The sequence below is a fragment of the Chelonoidis abingdonii genome, chromosome 24 (assembly GCF_003597395.2).
Source record: "Chelonoidis abingdonii isolate Lonesome George chromosome 24, CheloAbing_2.0, whole genome shotgun sequence".
Taxonomy (NCBI): domain Eukaryota; kingdom Metazoa; phylum Chordata; order Testudines; family Testudinidae; genus Chelonoidis; species Chelonoidis abingdonii.
Window position 1 is genome coordinate 9,119,286 of NC_133792.1, and position 18,786 is coordinate 9,138,071.

Here is an 18,786-nt window from a genome sequence, read left to right on the forward strand (position 1 = left end):
TGCTCCTTGCTGGTTTAAGTTTTATAAATCAGGACATAAAAACACAGTTGCAATAAAAAAATACAAATTTTGCAAATTGGGGATTACTTCCAAACTGACAACACAGAGACATGGATCTTTGTTTGAACTCTGAGCAGACCATTAAGAATTAATGTTCTTTTTGGAGTGTTTTTCTCCCCTAATATCTTAATTGGAATTTACAACATCAGTCTATATTCCAGAGTGGTTTGTGTTTTGTTAAACAGGCTACGTGTGTAGGGGAGAAAATATCCTCCAAGCTTGACCATATGGTGTCCATATATCTGCTGCACAAGGGCAGGGAGAGGCATTCAGCTCACTTCTGCTCTACAATGGATTTGGGGTTTTGCAATGTAATAGAGACAGTTCTTTCTCCCAGCTCCTCTTCCAAGGTTAGAGGATAAAACACTTCAACTCATCAGGCTAGGCAATCTGTTGCAAACGGTTTAGAAAATTAAAATGCAAGGGAAATTGGAGTTGAACTGACAAGTCATGCAGCTGAAGCAAAAATGGTAAGACTAGAGTTAAAGGCAGGTTTTGGGGTGATGCAGAGACTCCTTATGTCATTGTAAAGCTAAAACATGAACTGAACTCACAGGTGGATTGAGTTCTCCAGTTTCAAACAAGCTACCACTGGTCAACAATCTAGATAAGAGCTTCCCAACCAGGGCCACCCAGAGGATTCAGGGGCTCTGGGGCAAAGCAATTTCAGGTGCTCCTTCCATAAAAAAAGTTGCAATACTATAGAATATGATATTCTCATGGAGGCCCCTGTGAGGCCCGGAGCCTGGGGCAAATTGTCCCACTTGCCCACCTCCCACCCTGGGCAGCCCTGTTTCAACTAGAGGCCTGCTCAACCATAACCAGAGAAATAAAGCTGGCTCAATATGCTGGATGGCTGGAATCCCCAGACAACCATTTAGTGTCAGCAGGGTCTGCAGGAAACATTTATAAGCCCTGGTTTAATAGCAGTGTGCTCTAGAGGTTAGAACAGGGGATTGGGATTCAGGATTCCTGGCTTCTATATTATTGTCTCTCATAGCACTGTGTAACTTAACCAGTGTGCTTCAGTTTGCTCATTTACAAATTCTCAAAGGAGAAACGTGGCTTAATGAATGAATGTTTGTAAAGTGCACTGACAGCCTCAGATGAACGGCACTGAATAATCCCCAAGCTCACAGTTCGATACAACATTCAGGAGTGCCACAGCCATGCCAGTAAACAAACACATTAGAATAATTGGAGTCTGATTTCCCTGGTAGGGAAACTTCTTTTATTCCCACATGCTATCTATAGGCTGGGTTATCTTTTGCATCAGAGAGGAAGTCCCCATGAGAAAATGAACGGGCAGAGCACCATGAAGCTGCCTGGATTTAGAATTTCTGGTGGAACAATACTAGGTTGAAGACTTTGTGTGGAGCCAACATGTGGTCAGCAGACTAGCAGAACAAGATGAATGTATGGAAATAAGTGATAATGCTAACAAAACCCTACAGTCTTTGGGGACAATTTACAGCTGGAATAAAATCCAAACTTTGAATTTGGAGCTAATATTTTACATTTACCCAATGCCTTTGATCTCAAAAAAATCCCCAAGGTCTTTACGAGCTGAACATAAGAACAACTTCATATGCATGTGCACACACACGTACAAAACGCACCCTCACTCTATGGTGAAACACATCGGCTGTTTAACAGCATCACTGTTGTGTAGTGATGTCATACACTGTTAAACAGCTGACATCTTTCATGCTTTAGGACAGAAGTGAAGAACAGAACACTCAGTTGAAACTGCAGAGGGATTTTTATCGGAGCCATGACAGACAGTCTGGATGTTTTAGGGGACAGAATATAATCAGAGCGAGTAATATTACTGATCCAATAGAAGGAAAATTGGGAGAGAGCAATGGGGAAGCTAACCCTATCTTTCTCTTGAAATCCAGTTCTCACTGCCTCAAAAGAAGCACAGACTAGCAGGAAATCCAGTCGGTGCACGAAGCTGGCTTTTGCCAAGAGCTTGGTTATTTGAGCATAATTTTCTGGAAACCAGGAATTTGCAAAAGAGAAACAAAACAAGCAGGCCAGTGGGGTGCTTTCGAGCTACATTCAGAATCCTGGCGGAGTGCAAAGCACTCAGCCAAGTAGAGCAATTTGCTAAAAACTTGAGAGAAATCAAATAAAAAGAGGGGACTTTGCATCTGCTAACTACTACCTCCCCACATGCCCCTCCCGAAACAGCAAAGCAATCTCCATTCTTACAGTAGTTTCCAGGGCTGGAATTAAAACGCCTCTGGCAGATACAACACAGACAGAGAATATAGATTGGAAACAGCAGTATACATCAGCAATGCGAACGGCAAGAAGGGGATGAAATCGGGGGAAAAAAAAGAGGGCTCTGTTCTAAAAACGGAAGCGGAAATATAGAAATATGCCTCCTCAAAATGACTCCATGGAAACAGAAGGTCTGGGTTTGCACTTTCCTTTTCTTTTGTCTCCTGTTATAAACTCTGTCCCCCGCCGGCTTGCATTTGCAGCACAGAAATCAGTCATATCCATTAGTTTGTGCAGACTCATATGGGGCCGCTGGACTCTTAAATATGGAAACAGGTCCACAAGCAGCACTCAAGGAAGCTAAAAACCAGATTAGTGCCTTTTCCAGTAAAAAGCCTTCCACAGCCAAAGCAACATTTGTGCTTAACCATGCAGCAAAAATCAGTCCTACAATCTGTACCTTTTAATAAAACTGTTCCTAAGAGTAAAAGTATTTGCTTACTCTTGCTCTTCCTGCCTTTAGCAAAGATGTATGAAGGGCTGGAAAAGATCTACAAATTTCTAAACTTGTCTTTGGAAAGTTTCTTTGCCAAGTTACACTTTCTCCGGAGGTCATTATTTTTTGGGTAGACCTAAGTGACGTCACTTTGAATTATTCCGAGGCCTTCACAGACAGTTTCAAACTACAAAGTTTGTATTCTTCTCTGTATTAATCATAGCAACTTATGTTAATTTCAAATACAAAGCTCTGTTTCATTTCCAGAACCCCCACTGTTCCTTCAGTAACCACCCATAGGCTTTTGACAGCCCATTTCACATAGCCCAGAAGGGTTAGTTTCCATCAGGTCACAATGGTCGGAAGCTGGGAACCAGAATTTCTAGGTTTCGTTCCTGGCTCTTTTGCCGACATGCTGCCTGATGCTGGGCAAGTCACTTAGCATCAATTCTGAATTAGGCCCAGGGAAGTTAAGACTAACTGTGCATTTTTGTTCTCGTTTACACGTCCGGGGAGTTACTCTGAATTTATACTGAGGTACATGACAGCAGTATTTGGCCCACTAATTCCATGTAGAAGGAGTCTAAGTTGCTGTTCTTCTGCCCCTGCACCCTCCAATATGTAATTTACACCAGTTCACAGTGACTGACTTACTTAGACATGAGTGAGGCTCCTCTACGTTGGTGTATCTCACATAGAGATAGGCCAGAATATGGAAAAGTGACAAGAAATGCAACTAACAGGAGTCTGTAAGTTAAAATGCCCTGTGCTTTACTCTGATATTTAAGAAGCTGTAAATTAATGGGTTGGGAAAAAGCATACGTTACATAAATTTAGACTTCTCTTCATTCAGATTTACCTGCTGGCAAGTGGAATAAAGTATTTCCAATACAGTTTTCTTTAACATACACCACCTTACAGATCTACTCTCAGTTTAGCCACTGGACTCTGCCTCAGCTGTGCCATCTGTAAAATGAACATAATGCCTCATGGGGTGTCTCAAAACTCGGCTTATTAACATTTCTGCCATACTTTGAGATCATTGGATGAAGGTGCAATACAGTATGTTATTATTACTAAGCCAAAAACAAAATACACGTAAATGAAGTCAAAAAGGGCGAAAGTACATCAGTGCCCACTCACACTCCTCTAATCAAGGTATGGTGTCCTCTCAATCCAAAGAAAGTTTCTCCTTTAATAATGCTGACTGGACATTGTTCAACAGGTTCATGGAATCTGAGTAGCTTACTTCCAAATAGTCCACAGAGATGCATTGGTCACAAAATGCAATCGTGGTCCTGCCTGCCATCATTTGAACTTCATGTGAATCAATTCTGAGGCAGTGTCCCCCTTACATACCTGTTTGGGTTTGCATGGCAGACATCAAGGACAGCAATTAAGTCTCCTTAGTGGGTGTTTCTTTGGTGTAAATTCAATCATGGTCAAGTTTGCAGATAAAAAAGGCAGTTTGAGAGAGTTAGCAGACAGAACTAACTGGCAAAGAGGGGTTGCAGATCAGAAGAGATGGTGGACAACACAGAGAGAAGGAAAGAAGCACAGCTACAGAATAAGGGACATAAACGGCCCAACTCATTGCATTAAAGCGATTTCATTTTCCTCGTGTCTCCAGGTCTGCCATAATATTGCTTTTCCAAGTTCCATTGCACTATGGTGGCCATAGAGAACATGTGTAACTGGGAGGGGAGTCTCCTTGATCTGTTGTAAGTAGTCCACAATAAAGAGCACATTGACAATCATTGTTCCAGAGGAAAGTAATAAAACTTCCAACAATGTGCTATGGGGTTGGATTTCTTCCCCACCCAATTTTGATAATTAATTTATCCCACAAACATGAGTGAGAATTACTGTAACCAAACATCTAAACATGTTTAGGCTGAGAAACCACTGCACCTAGAAACACAGAGAAGCAGCATTCACGGGAAGGCCTTCAGACTCAATGCTTCGCCCCGTTTCCCATCACCACCTCTCTGAAAAGGATGCTTCCCTAGATGGCCAGATTGTCTGCTTCTTTCAAAACAATCTTTGCAGTTTCTTCCATTCTACTCTCTATGCATGAGAAGTCCTTTCAGAGCTGTCTACAAGACCACCACCTTTACTGCATTAAAATCTCTCCTCAAATCCACCATTGAGACACCTACAATAAATTTGCCAACTAATATCAACAAAGTAGAGGGGCAACTAAGAGTAGTTCACTGTTGCCAGCTCTCATGATATTATGAGGCTTGTGATATTTGGTATTTCTCTTAAAAACCCAGCTCCTGGAATCATGTTATCTAAAAAAATCCAAAACACCCACAGGTTTTCTTTGTTTTAAGTATGTTTCTAGCCTTCTGGTTGCAGGAAAAAGCTTATAAGCAGGAAGATAATGTGACCTAAAGGCTTAGAAACCATAAGAGAAATAAAATGAGCCTCCTCTTCCCCTTCTAATGTCATAATTTTCAGGCCAGGTCCATGATTTTTGAATGCTCAGAGTCAACAATACTGATGAGGATGTGTAAAAACAAAATGGAGCTTTCAAGATCTGATCAATAACCATGAACACATTTCACACATGTTGAATTCCTTATACATACTTGGGGGTCTGATTCCATTTTCTATATTCTAAGATTTTCACTGCACCTTTTTCCTCAGTGACACTGGTTTAAATCCAGAGTGACTCCATGCTAGCCAAATGCAATCTCTTAGAATTACAGTGGTGGAAAGGAGAGCGTAATTTGACTAATAGCATCTCTTCACTTTCGATTTTGCTTTTTATCACAGTAAACACTTAACAGTTATGTTTTTAAAAATAGTTTTGTAATTACGCTAAAGCTTGCAGTTAGAGAGTAAAGCCACTGATGTGATCAGCAGATAATATTCATTCATATTTAAACAAAATGTTAATTTTGCACAAAGGTGAGGTTGTGATCACACACAGCCTATAGAGAAATCAAGCCAAGTTTATCCCTCCATGGAGTTACCCAATCAAAGAATTTGTCTTGTAATTTGGTCTATTTCATAGAACGTGGGCTCTTATGAAAATAAAGCACCATGTTATCAAGTGAAAGGATTTATATTGGGGTCACAAAGCCAGCATGCAATTATCCAGTGTCCCATTCCATAAGCCAAACATTCCATTGTCCCGTCTTTTAAGTTAACTTTGTAGATGGATCTTTGTCTATAGAGGCAAACGGAGTAGTGTTCTTCTTTCTTTATGACTTAGCTGTAACTAGAGAACACAATTGGCACACTTGTGCATTGGACTGGAAAATGACAAAGCGTTCAAAAGATATGAATGGCTGAGATAGCAATCGGTTGGAAGGCAGGAGGATATTTTAAGTAACAGTTGTGGTTATTTGCACTGCAGTTTGTAATTTTGCTTTGCTTTAACCACATAATTATTCCAGCTCTGCAGATTACACATTGGGATGATGCTTCCCTCAGACCTCACCATAAACATACACTGCTCTCAGCTACGCGAAATATTACCGCTTCCCTTCCAATTCCCGGGGGCTTATGACTTCCTCTTAATAGGTGCTGAGGGAGTGAGTCGGCAACCTTCCTTTGAGACAACCACTCATTTTTTTAAAGAATTCATGGTTTATGTGGCCTGCATTCCATCCCAGCTGAAAACTCCTCTGTCCTTGGTACTAACATTTTAAATTTGCAGGAATATGCACATTTTACCAACACATGAGACCACAGAAATAATTCCTAGAAGTCTGTCTCCCCCAAGGCTAGATAGCTGCTTGGCCTAATTCTGTCAGAAATAATGGATCAAGAACTTGCTTCTTTGGAAACCAGCAGTGGAGTAGTAGATCCTTCCTTAAACCCTCTATTTTATGAACAAAAAATATTGTTGAAAGGCGGAGATGGGATGGAGTCAACTCCAGAGAGTGCAACCCCCTCGCCCCCCTCCACCGACAGATCAAATCCACAAGCCACGAGGGAAATGGGTGCAGAGCACTTGAAACAAGAAGTAGATCTTTCCTCCTTAACTCAGCCTGAAATGCTCCTTGGTACTTTGATGTAAAGCATAAGCTTTTATCATGTAGGCGAACAGAAAATCTAGACACACAGGCAGCTCTGAGCAAGTAGTGCATTGAATCAATGACTGCACTTGTGCAAGAAATCTGCACAAACCGAGACACCTTGTACAGTGTTCGGAATGTAACAAACTGAGGCTCTGCTGAGCTGAAGGGAGATCTGAGAATCCTCCAAGAATACTCTGACCCATTCTCTCAAGCATATTCACTTGGGATCTATCCACACCAGAGCCATATCTGACTGCAACTTGAGCTGTGGAACCCAAGGAGCAGGGCCCAATTTTATGCTAGCAGATCTCCACTGAAGTCAACACACTTACATCAACAGAGAATTTGGCCTGCAGTGTCTAAGCTCATCTGATTGCACAGAGGAAAACCGATCCCTTTAATTGCATGCAGAAATTAAATGAATTTCAAACAATGATGTTGGTGAAACACAGGTGTAATACGTTCTATCCACTGGAAAGCATTCCACAGACCCAGTTCTCCTCTCAGTCGTACCTGTTTTATATTGGTGTAATTCCATGAGAGGTTACTTCTGACTTACATGGATCCAAGTCAGATCAGAATCAGGTCAACCCATGTAGCTGCATCTTGAGAAAGCTGAAGTTTCTTTACAATGCAACTAGCTTGGTGCGTTATGCATTAGGTCCCACTCAACTTTCCAACTCTGTGTGCAATACTAACAGTTAATAGGATAAACTCTGTCCATATATAAAGCAACTAAAGATAAATTAGATACTTCAGGCCTGATTTTCATTTACATTAAGCCCTTTGCACCCATCTGACAGTGTACGGGGACTTTAAAGTTTACACCAATTGCAAGTTATATTTACATCCAATGCAAGACTCCTTCATACTTTCAGAGTAGCGTAAGGCGGCCTTAGAGTAATTGAGAATCAGGGCCTGCCCCTTTAAAACAACACTATTAATTTGGAGCCAGATTGCAAACCCCTTACTCACAAGGAGGGGAGGGATAGCTCAGTGGCTTGAGCATTGGCCTGCTAAACCCAGAGTTGTGAGTTCAATCCTTGAGAGGGCCACTTAAGGATCTAGGGCAAAAATTGGTCCTGCTAGTGAAGGCAGGGGGCTGGACTTGATGACTTTGGAGGTCCCTTCCAGTTCTAGGAGATTGGTATATCTACAATTATCACCTAATGATAAGCCATTACTCCAAGGAGGGCATCTGTGTAAGTAATCAATCACCAATGTGAGTAAAGGGTTCATAATTTGCTCTTAAGGGATCCCAAACCAATAAATCACATGTATGAACTGACTTCCCCAAAATGCCTATGGCAGTACCATATCCAAGCTAAGATAACCAGTAAAATAAGACTAGTAGAACAGCAAAATAGCTACAGAAGTGTGACCAGACCAGAGTCAGATTGAGAGAGACCAGGCAAGTGGAAATCCATTTCTATCCCATGTTGCACTCTTTGGATCTTGTACTCTTTATACCAGACTTGGCAGTGCAGTAATTGGGTTATCATTGGGTCACTGTGATTGTGAGCCCATGGGGGAATGAAAAGGTGATCGCTTTCCCGGAAAGCAATCTGGTGTAGTGATGCTCAAGTACCACAGCGCTGGGCACCTTAGAGATACCAATAACCATAATGACGTGCGTGTGTGTGTGTGCATGTAAGTAAAAGCAACCCCAAAGGCCTAAAGATTAAGAGGCCTGAGCATCAAAGTGAAAAACATTACACCCATTCTAAGACTATTTTACACAGTGGTGTCAAGAGGCATAAGGGTAAATAAGAAGCAGGCCCACAGAGTTAATCTTAAAGTTTAACTCCCCAGTTCAGCTTCACTTTAAGCCTGTGTTTCAATTGTTCCGATGAATCAGGACTGATTAGAACATGTGTTTTGCTGAATCAGGGCCATTACACCAGCAATTTTCAAAGGAAAATAAATGAGTTCAGCACCCCTCCGTGGGCCATCTTGAAAACCTCCGTCTAAAACTATAGCCAGTTCATTTCTTGCTAGAGCTACAGCTCAGCAGGGGGAGGGACCAGATATCTAAGCTAAACCCTAACAGACTTTTTTCATTTCTAAGATTTGAAATTTGAAAACTAATTCGTGTCCGTTACCATGTTCTTCTTAGTCAATTACAAAAACAAATAGGTTTTCTAGCCATGAAACAATATCATTTTTGTTAGGGGGTTGGAAACCAAACAGCTATATGAATTGAAGAAAGCTTCCTTTCTGCTCCTCATGCAGTTCTGGTTAAAAGGAAAGCGTTTTCTGTGTGAGTAATCTTTATAAGTAGGCACCAGAGTTCCCCTATTGCTGAGGAAGAATGGCTTATACGTGATAGATGACTGAATGCAAACTTGGCAAGGATACCCTCCCTTTTCTGAAGAATACAAAATGCCACAGGCTATTTGCAGACAGGGATTTTCTGGTTAGAAATTCTTAAAACTTGACAACCGCAAAGATTAGTTTAATTGAAACGACAGTGGCAACACCATCAAGGATGTGAATTTGAGGATATTTCTAATGTCTGAGTCAACTCGGAATGAATTTGTCTTTTGAATCCAACTTACAAATAACCCTTTTATATATATGGGGGAGGGAGGTAGATGGGACATCATTTCCATAGCCCAAGGAGCAATATCTTACTTGTGTTTTATTATGGACAGTTTGTGAGCTATGTCCTCAGCTGGTGTAAGTTGGCCTAGTTCTTCTGAAGTCAATGCAGCTACATTGATTTAAGCCAGCCGAGGATATGGCCCTATATTGCTGTGTGTATTAGCAATGGGATTTGGGGTGTGTGAATGACACAAAGAGGAAACCTAAGAAGATTATTTTTTCTCATCCAAGTATGATGAAAGATGTATAATCCAAATCACATTTACGTTATAACAGCTTTTCCTATTAACACTAGGAAAAGATCATAGGTAAAGGATTTTTCTGCACAGCACTATGGGCTTCACAATATTCCTTCTTTATGCATCCAACCATCCTGCTAGGCCCACAGAATACCCTTTGTCTCAAAGAATCCCCTCCCACTCCTACCTCAACCATTTTGTGCAGGTTAATTCCATCACACTTTGGGGGATTTTATTTACTGGAAGAATGCCCAGTTGTTAACTTTCCCCACGTGCGGAAGGCATTTAACGTCAGCTTGGATTGGCTGGAGTGGGGAACGCACAAGTAGACAGCACACCATCGACAGGGATGGTTAAGCTGTACAACCCCACAGCTCAGTGGAAACTGAAAGAGCTCAACAACGTATCTGAGAATTGTTCATTTTGCTTCTTTCTGCATTTTGCTTCTTCAAAGAACTGTCGTTTCGCTTCTTTCCTTTAAATCCAACAAAAAGCTTTTAAAGCCATCAGTAATGATGTTTCGGTCTTGTCTATTTGTAAGGTTCTAGGGACAGGGACTGTCTCTAAATGTGTATACAATATTGCGCACAAAGAGACCCCAAACTAATGTAGTCATAACAACAGCAGCTTGTTAAGAGGTCTGATCCAAAATCCACTGAAGGCAATGATCATAGGTGCTGGAACTAGGGGTGCTGCAGCACCCCCAGACTTGAAGTAGTAAAAACAACCCAAATACATGGTTTCTGCTTTCAGCACCCCCATTATAAAAATTGTTCCAGCATCACTGGTCATGGTGGCTGATTTCAACAGGCTTTGGATCAGGCCGTTGGAAGTCCTTTCCATTCATAGATCTCAAAGCACTTCACCAATGAGAGTAAATCTCATAGCTCAGTGTTGACCTGCAACTGTCCCCTTTTCTTCCATTCCTTGGCCCAGGGGCTCAAGTGTATTTTCAGGCACAAATCTAGGACCAAACTTTATTGGTCCTAAAACAATTCGTATTGTCTACCATAATATTTCTAACCCTGGAAGATCATGTGAGACTGGTTCATAAAATCATGTCATTCTGATTCCCATTTTTGTTAGTTTCTCCCCTTCAGTTGTAACATGCTTTCTGTGATCATACTGCAGCTATTATCTGGAAAACTGCAAGGCTTAGGTATTAGTGCTTTATGATATTTTCAGGCTTAAATAGTTTATAAATTATTGTTTTTTGTGAATGTTTTAGTTCCTGACATAGTGCTGCTTGGAAAAAAAAATCAAACAAACAAAAAAAGACCATATAAGAATTTAAGTTAGGTACGTAGGTGGGGGGGGGGAAACAAATGGTAAATTAGAACATATTTTTACAAACCAATATCTTACAGCCTGCCAGAATTCAAAACAAATGCTTTCTGCCATTGGAAAGATGACATTCCTAACTTTCCAGTAGTATAAATCATACATTTCTAACCCTGGAGGTTTATGAGATATTGGACCTTAAAACTGTCAGTGGCCCTTTACTTAGCAGTGCCTTTATGGCATGTGTCCAGGGCTGAATATATCAAGTCCCAGACCTCAGACTGGAGTAATTTTCAACCTCCCTGCGTCTCTTATGTTTAATTATGTGTTGAGCTTGTAAGGTAGACAAATGGCTAGTTGGTAACTATGCAGAGACCACCCAATTATTTTTCGTTTGTGTCCAAATTCAAATCTGAATCCAGATCTTATGCAGTAAGAGGTTTATTACACTCTAATTAAAGTTAACTCACTATGTCAACTTAGCAGCTCTGCAAGGGTGAGGTAACGTAATGTTAGGTACACCAGATCACTGGTAATAAATTCACATTCGCCATCGTCAATTCATGCAATCCAACATACCAAATGATTAATAATTAGCATTTGCCATTGTGCCTTTGCATCCAAAATGCCTTACACGTCAAAGTCATACAAGCCCAGGCAAACATGAGATGAGATGTGTAATATAAGAGTAGCAAACAGCTATAAGCGGGTGGCCTTTACTTCACATGATGATATCCCTTGAGGTTATGAAGCTGCTAAGCTTTAGACTCGAAATCACCGCAGTAATTTAAATCCATTTTCAGTTCTGTATTTTGACAGCAGAGAAGGAAGGAGCGTATGGAACCTACCCAAAGAACTATAGACTCTGCAGCTATCTACTCTGGTCTTGCTTATCCCTAAGTGACAGAATATCTTCAATTAAGAGAGCTTTGACTGTCTTGGTAAAGCATCCCAGAACATCTGCACATATGAAAGATCCCTTTAGTTTATTATAGGGATTTTATAAATGGCAGATTTAGGATGAATAAGCCACCCCTATCGAATGTCAAACACCTTTTGAAATTCCAGGCTGGTAACATGATAGTTAAGCATAACTGCAATTATTTTGTGGGAGGGAGAGGGCAGAGAGTCTCTCCTGAGTGTGATAGGGCTAGCAAAAGAAGGGATTTCCCTATAAAAGTTATGCACTCTGGCCAGAGTTACAGTAACTTTGGGAAGTGCTTCTGAGTTAAATTTTATGGAGCACCCAGCAGCACTAATTCAATGGAAAGGCAGAGGTTTTTTCAGATCTCCGTTTATTGGGGCGGTTTCAGCAATATGTCCTGTCTGACACTTCTTGCTATATGACACCATCTTTGCTGTCAGACAAAACTCAGTGCTCTAATCTGCAAGATACATGCTTTTCTGTGGATCATAGGGCTCTTCCAATGGCATGGACAGCATCAATACAGTAACTAGAAAAGCCTCTTCTCAGGGATGAAAGGAGACATGAGATAAAATTAATGAAGAGAAAATCTGGCACATGAATATTAATTTGCTGCAGACAATGAATGCAATGGGGCCAGTGAAGGTGTGGGCAGGATGGAATCTTTTGACTAGTCCCTTCCTACTCTGCTGTTTTACAGCTGCTAATCCCCAAGTTCATTTCAGAAGCAAGCTCTTTGCTGGGATGATACTGGAGAGGGGGACCAGCTGCAGAATGAGGCTGACTATGAACTCCCTGATAACTGGTGTGAAAACCCAGTGAGGTTACTGGTTCAGCTTGATTTTAACTGAGCATGTTAATTTGATTAAAAAAAAAACTGATTTTTAAGATTTAGTGCTTAGAAATGTGAAATGAAAAGACACAAAATAGAAAACTCTCGTTCCATATCTAGCTCTCTCTTCAGTTCTCCGTTATAAAAGAGTTAATGCTTGCTAAGTCATCAAAGAGTACATACCATTTGCAGGCTCTGGTTTTAAACCTTTTCAAGGCACATACAGGCACTCTGATATATGTTAGATAGAGCATGTTTTTTTTACTAATTTAATGTGTGTAGTTATATGTTTTCTTCTCTGCTACTTTATTCCAGCATAAGGAGGGAAAGTTTGAAAATGAACATTCACTAAAGGAAGACATTTGCTAAATGAACTGGTGAAAAAAAAGATACTACATCAGACTTTCTGCCCTATTCACTGAATAACTGCAGTTACACTGGCTTTTGTTCCAGCTTCCGGATAAATGAAGAGTTGGTAAAGAATACCTTTCTCGTGCCTCTACACTATGTGTGTGCCTGCTGTACATTGGAGACATGTCGTGGTTTTCCATTTACGCCAGGCAGCATAAACGTAACATTTTATCTGCCCAGTGCAATGAAAGTTTTGTCAGAATGAAAATACTAGCCAAACCCCAGTTCTTCCCATTAACCAGATATTAAGTTGTAAGACACAAAGGGAGAACACTTAGAAATGATGTAACCACAGAAAGTTCTGAAGTAGGACTTAACCCTTAAACAAAGCCAAGGATTACAATCTTCTCTATCAGCTGAAGCAATTTAAGCCAATGGGATCACTAGTAATGCCAAAAATTGTAATGGACAAGGAAGTAATTGGTTAAGCATGAGAAAGTAACTCTGGTTAGTACAGAAAGTGGCTCATTTTTACCTATCATGATGGCAGAATTTCAACCCTCTGCCCTGGAGTCCCCTTGTCCTCCCATTTTAAATACCTAGTAATAAAATACTAGCTGTGGCTGCCTTTGTCTTTTGTTCCCCAATACAGAGTCGGATGTCACTGTACTTGTGGAAGAAACTGGAGCCTGGGGGTAGGGGAGGGAGAAAAAAAAAACTTTAGCTCAAGGTAAGTGGCCAATTAAAAATGAAAACCTTCCAACTCTTTTCAATTCATACCTAGTGATGACAATTATTTGAAGTGCCTAAGAATTAGAAGTGGGTTTGATCTGATAGTGGGGGCACATTCTTTAGTTACTTGAGTAGCAAAGTGAACCTCAAGAATTCCACTCCAACTGGACATTCATTTTGTACCCACCTTGTCATCCAAATTTTGTCTGCATTTCCCCAGATCTAGAGCTCAGCAATCCCAGCGCTCATTCATTCACTGGTTCATTCATTTGTTCAGGCCAATGCCACTGAGACACTCATCTGATTATATCAGACTTCAGAAAATAAAAACAGCCTGAACGCATGCACACTTCATAAAAAACTGTTCCCAGATGAAATCCTCTGGCAGTTGAGACTGAATAAAAGCAATGACTGTAAAGTTCACTAGGGCACATTCTATTACTGCAAGCTTAAAAAAAAAAAAAAAGGCTCCTGAGGGTTTTTGTTATTGTAGTTTTGGGGTTTTTTGTTTTTTTTTAGATTTAGCAATTTGTGCTAAAGCAGACTTACCTTACCAGCTCTGATATGAATTAGATCCCACCACGAGCAGCCTCCATGAAATAAATAGGATGTAAAAGTCAGCAACCGCCTTTCCACTTTGTGGCTGTCCTGTCAAAACTGAGAAAAAAAGTTGTCTTGTATTACAGTCTGTGTGTGTTTGAGAAAGAGAGAGTGAGAGATGTTTGACAGTAAGGCAAACTGTGATCAGAGAAGCCAGCTTCTGCCTGGTTTTTATAGCTGAGCTAGAAGCCCTGATCCTTGTCTCATTCCACTGTAATGGGATGCCTCAAGGCAAGCGTTTCACATTTTTTTTTTCCAGTTGGCTTATTAAAGGAACAGCCTCTCGAGTCCCTTTGGAGCATGGGTTAGCTTGTGAAACTGAAACACACACACACACACACACACACACACACACAAAGGTATTTGCATGCAGTTTATGGCTAAAGAAGGAAACCCCCTGCTCCATGAGAGAGAAAAAAAAAAGTCAGCTCAAGGCAAGTGACTCAGAGAATATTTTCCTTACAGCATCAGCAAAGTATATTATCAGAGTTTTTAGTCTTTCCCCCAGTTATTAATGCTGTGAAACAAAATCCAGTAAGAACAGGAGGCTGGCAAGCAGGATTCCAGGTCCAAAGATGCTTCTCACACATTGCAGCCTCCTCGGCTGGTGTAAATCAGCCAAACTTCACTTGGTTTATGCCAGTTTACACCAGATGAGGTGGAGGCCCATGTAATTGCAACCTTGCATTCTCATTAGGGAATGTCTCTGAGCTGCTGCAAACTCAAAAGCTGTGTGTGGGGCAGGGGAGGGGGAAGAAGAGGAGCAAGGTCTGAACTGAGCTCCATCCTGATGCCTTGAAAAGGAAAGAGAAAAGAGAAGCCTCGTCTTTCTTCTCGGGATCTGATAAAAGGGGATTATGTGTCTGGGGTGTGTGTGTGTTTGGAGAGATAATGTGTTCTCTTTTGTGATGCTTGTGTTTCATCCAACTGAGGACAAAGCCCCCTAACCCCTATCCCGTTTCCTCATCCAAAGCTATCAGTAATTCACAGACCACCCCCTTTAGTATATTTCAAGGGCATCTTTTTGTTATCTCTAATCTTCCCTGGAACCTCAGGTTTGTGACTGAGAGTTAAAGGTGTCCTTCCTTCAGTGGGTGGGTAACCTGGATGTTCTTCCTAACGGGCAGTATAAACTAGCCCATTCAGGCCACCCCACTTACTTACCTTTTAAAAAACTTTCAGAGTTTCAGCTCTGCCTTCACCTAGCTACTGTCCTGACTACACATCTCTGATGTTCTTCCAGTCAGCAAGCACTGCCATCTGATGCACTCCCTTTTGCCTGATCCAAAGCCCACTGGAGTCAGTGCAAACACTTAGGTTGGCTCGAACAAGCCATGAATCAAGCTCCTAAAAAGCAGTGGGATCCTTTTGAGCTACAATCCGAGGGCACCACCTGGACCCTGATTGGAATTAAAATTGGTTGACTGGCTCCTTCCAGCTACTTCACCCCTCTGATTGCATCTCCTGTCAGCTGGCTTTTCCTAGGAATTCAGAATTTGCCACACAGGATCAGACCACTTGTCCATCAAATCCAGTATGCTGCCTCCAGCAGTAACCAATCCTTGCTGTATCAAGGGAATTACATTATAGGGAATATCCTGCCCACCCTTACATATCCAAGAGAGACAAAATAGATATGATCAACTCTGATCTGCTGCACATGGAGAAGGGAAATAATTTCTGACCTGGGGGAGTCCTGTTAAACCTTGAGTCCTGCGACTCTAATTACCTCAGATATAAATGGTCAGAAGATTACCCAGTCTTTTAAAAAAAATGATATTTCACTCTACTGTTTGACCCTTTCCTGGACAAACTGGACAGGCTGAGTCAAGAGCTGGTCAGAAAGAGATGGAAAATTTAATATTTTATTGGCTACATCCTCCCATTTTAAAAATAAATGGAAGTGTCAAAATTCAGATAATTCCACCCACCTCCACAATCAGTCCAAAAAAAAAAGGGGGGAAGAAATCACATGCCTGTTGAAAATTTTCCTCAATTAGCTTCCCACTCAATTTCAAAATTTTCAACAAAATTTCAAATTTTGAATTTTTTTTGACCAGATCTAGTGTTTGCATCTCTGCATACTCTAATTCAGGAAAGAATCCCTATTCAGGAAGCATTGATGCACAGGCTTAAAGTTAAACATGACATATAGGCTTCACAGAATAAGGATATATTTAAACAAAGTGAACAAGAGTACTTGTGGCACAAAGTGTTTCCTGAATGCGGGCCTATCACTGCTCTTTAAGAATTTCCATGTTATGAGTTGACTCATCTGTTCTTTATATTCTGGTCATTTCAAATATCCCCCCAATTTTTTTGCAGTGGTGTTGATAATCCTACATGAGCAGAATCATCTTTTTTCCCAAACAGCTCAGGACCAGCAGCCATATTAAATAAAGCTGGTAAAGCATCCAAATTTTGATTTTCTGTGAAAAAGCAGGATGAATTTTTTCACAATTTTTTTAGGAAAGGGGGGAATAACAAGTTTGTCCTGTTTTTCAATTAGCTATAGAGCTTGTCAAGAGAAGGGGGAGAAGGATTTCTCCCTCCCTCCCCCCATTGCAATTTGTGACAAATCCTATGTTCCAATTGTTTGCAGCCAGTTCTGTTTCCAAGAAGTTGTGTCCCCTGTCCTGGCAGTTGAAGCTAGACAAATTCAGACTGGAAATAAGACACACATTTTTAACAGTCAGAGTAATTAACCATTGGAAAAAAATTTCCCAGGTGAATTTTCCATCATTGATAGTTTTTAAAATCATGATTGGATGCTCTTCTAAAAGGTCTGCTAGGATAAGCTAAAAGATTTTGGAGAAGTTCTGGGACCTGTGTGATACAGGAGGGCTGGCTAGATGATCACAGTGGTCCCTTCTGGCCTCGCAATCTATGAATGAATCACCAATAGAACCTGGGAGAGAAGTTGAGAGTGGTCCACTGTCGTCTAAAAATACCACATCCCCACTGTTCTGAGCACAGATACTCTACTACAGATCTCCCACCACTGCTGGCTCTCGTGAAGAGCAAACGTTGAATACTGGGTGCAATGGGATCTATTTGGCAGTTAAGTGTGATGGGGGCTCACGCAAGGTTTCCACCCCCCCCCCAAATATAATCATTGCCCAGTTGGCTAAGAGTATTATGGAAATTCACAATGTCATGGGGTCATAAATTAAGACCAGAAAGGACCATTATGATAATCTAGTCTGACCTCCTATCTAACCTAGGCCACAAACCTCCCATTCCTCAGGTAAATTTCAGCTATTGACTACTGCTGAAAGCATGATCCTGGACTGTACCAATGCTCTGATCTGACAGAAGAAATCCTCTGTTCCTATGGTTCTTATATTTACAGAGCATTCAGGCTTATCCCTTCCAGACTCTAACTCTAGCATATGCTTGGAAAACATTTTATTTCGTTGTCTAAATCCATAAGACTGTCATAGAAAGCTAAAAATGTTGGATTGTTCAAAGTCCTTTGCTGTATTTGTCTCAGTAACTGTTAATACCAGCCTTTTGCCTTCACTTGTTAAAACCTGTTCACCATAATTTTCCTCTTTGTTTTCTCCACCCACTGCTCTATGCAAATTTCAAACCAGGTTCCCTATGAGATTAATGTTTTAGGCAAAAGTTCAGACCTGTTTTTGTTTCCTCTTATCTGACCATCCCAGGCCTGTTCTTGTTTCATCCTATCTACTCACCCCTCCCTAATTTAATTTATGTATCAGCATGAAGTGATTCCCTGAATCAGAAGCAAAACAAAAAGTGAATCAATGTGTGTGTGTGTGTGGTGGTGGGGTTCTCTTTTAAAGAATTCTGGAACCGAGATACACGTTTAGGCACTGGTTCATGCCAAGCAGGATAGGAGCCCAGGTCTTACTGCCTGCAGCATCCTCTCTTGAGATATAAACTTTGATGGCAAGATTTGTTTGAGAGAGAGGAGGGAGGGATGGAATTTCATCCTATGTGAAAATGAAAGAACATTAGACTAGAGAAGGCTGATTTTTAGCATTCATAAGACTTATATAGGGTGACCAGATGTCCCGATTTTATAGGGACAGTCCCAATTGTTGGGTCTTTTACTTATATAGGCACCTGTTACCCCCCACCCCCTGTCCCAATTTTTCATAATTGCTATCTGGTCACCCTAGACTTATAGAACATTAAGACATATGTAGAGAAGGACATAATGGATAGATGGGCCATGGGATGACTGGATTCTAATGGCAGAACATCACAGCTAAAGCTTCTCACCTTTAGGGATTGGGATTCTGGAAAACACTGGTCAGATGTACATTGAACCACATCATATTCTGGGAAAATTGATTACTGGAGCTCAGGTAGTCAGTGGTGGTTAGGATTTCTGACATAAACTTCACTATCCTATTCTAGAATAATTTAGCCTA

At 41.0% G+C, this 18,786-nt stretch overlaps 1 protein-coding gene across 1 annotated transcript in view; it reads right to left on the reverse strand.

The window, feature by feature from the left end:
* Positions 1–14,585, reverse strand: part of TNC (tenascin C) — a 95,849-nt gene extending 81,264 nt beyond the window's left edge. The window contains exon 1 of the mRNA XM_032797785.2: positions 14,333–14,585. The gene's annotated coding sequence lies outside the window, so the exon portion shown is untranslated. The remainder of the gene's footprint in view (positions 1–14,332) is intronic.
* Between the last annotated feature and the right edge of the window lie 4,201 nt (positions 14,586–18,786).